General features: G+C 40.6%; 1 protein-coding gene across 4 annotated transcripts in view; it reads left to right on the forward strand.

Moving 5' to 3' along the window:
* The window catches only part of gtf2h4 (general transcription factor IIH, polypeptide 4), an 81,239-nt gene that overhangs the window by 58,889 nt on the left and 20,417 nt on the right, over nt 1-1,933 (forward strand). The window lies entirely within an intron of this gene.

A 1,933-nucleotide genomic window follows, 5' to 3' on the forward strand; every position in this document is an offset into this window, starting at 1 on the left:
TGAAGTCTTTGGACGCTGAGCTTCAACACTGTTTAATGCACTGTGATGCTACGGGAATGAATGAGAAGGAAGTCGCGTCAGTGACCTGTGATAAGTAGCTGATTCTGAATAAAAGTTGAACGCGTTCTAGCGCATATTTAGTCAATGAAATGTAAACACAACAGTACATATTTGACAACTTATTTCTTGACATTTTAGGGGAAGCTGAGCTTCCCTTGCAGTCTTAGAGCAATCGCCACTGTTATCATCATAATCGTCTAGTCTCATAGCCTGTCATTACTCTGATCAACACATCTTCAAGCAGAGAGGGCTCTAATCAGTGACATGAGCTGCTGCATTGATTGGCTGGAGTTAAAACCTGCAGACTTTCAGGTCACAGTGATCCATTTCTAGGATTTCTGCTTTCTGCCAGACTCTGGTTAATAGCCTGTGGAAGCCTGATCAGTGGCCTATTTGTGGAAAAGAATGCCTGTTACCAGGAGTGGAATAAATACAAAATAAAGAAGGACAAAGTGGGCCTAATTGACCATGAAGTGCTGTGAAACAGCATCATGGTTAAACTAATTCTGGCTGAGGAAACGTTTATACAGCATCAGGTAAATCCATCTCAGTCCTTTTTGTCCTGTCTGCTCTGAATAATCAATCATTTCCCAGTAAAGTAGAAAATGTGACAAGCAAAATACAGGAACAGGCCAGGGACCAGTTAATAAACAAACATTAATAATATTTATCAGTATATAATAATTGAATTCCCTGTTTTCAGCTTTCAAACATTTGGTGTCCTTACTCATCTTTACTAAGAGGCAAATCCAGTAGCAGCAGCCTCGCACAGGTCAGGTGTATGCAGGGGCGCTTCTAGGATTTTAGGACATTTTGGGCTGTCCTGGACCTGTGTCAGGGGCTCCAGGGGATCTTCCACTGGCCCTACTGTATTTTTAAATAAAAAAAGCTCTATTTTGATGCTTATTTTCTGCCCTTTGGCACCTTGTCTACATTCAAAATACAAAAAAGAAAAAGAAATCCCAGAATGAATAGATAAATTTCAATTCTGAATTGGGAAATGGTTGGCGGGCTACCAGCACCGTATTGCGGGGCAGATTGGGCCCACAGGCCACAAGTTGAGTATTATTGATTCCTTCATGGTGAGGAGTCTAAATTTGTACACACTTGCCCTCATTTATCAATCAAATATACAAACCAGAGCAGATCTGAGCATAGAAATCATCTAATAATGGGGTTCACGAGTGATACATGAAATGTTGTTATCTTGCTGATCACAGCATCGGAATAACTGGGTGTTGATAAATGTGGCAGCTGAAAACTTTTTTCATTTACATATCCCACTCCACTATATTCTGGGTTTAGAGGCCTCGGCCCTAGAGTTTAAAACATGGAGAGGCGTACCACAGCCAAGAAGAGAAATTTCTTAGAGCTAGAAATGCAAAAACTGATATCCTCAGGTCCAATCCAAATGGTTCTATTTGGCTGCCTGAAAAGTGGCATCAAAGGAAGTTAGAAAAACACAGTATGGAAAGAAATAACTGCTGCAGTCAACAGCTGGGCTGGACAACCAAACTCCAGCTGAGGATGGAATATTTGATTTATATATCCATGATGCGTACCTGCCTATAGCCTATAGGGCTGAACGATATGGAGAAAATTTCATATCTCGATATTTATGCCAGATATCTCGATACCGATACGATACGATATGATTATGGGTTCAGTGAAAACTAAGCATTCTTTATAAAAATTAAAAAAAAAAAAAACGAGTCCGAACCATTTTCTGGAAGCCCTCTTTAGTGACTGAATACACGGGAATCATGTGTAGCAATATGGTACGTTATAGCATTTGTAATGTCTTTGTGCCTGCTGGACGTCGATTGGTATGGCATTATGCTACTGAATGCATCGGCAATCCGACCTTGCTTGG

Source organism: Epinephelus moara, chromosome 22 (assembly GCF_006386435.1).
Source record: "Epinephelus moara isolate mb chromosome 22, YSFRI_EMoa_1.0, whole genome shotgun sequence".
Taxonomy (NCBI): domain Eukaryota; kingdom Metazoa; phylum Chordata; class Actinopteri; order Perciformes; family Serranidae; genus Epinephelus; species Epinephelus moara.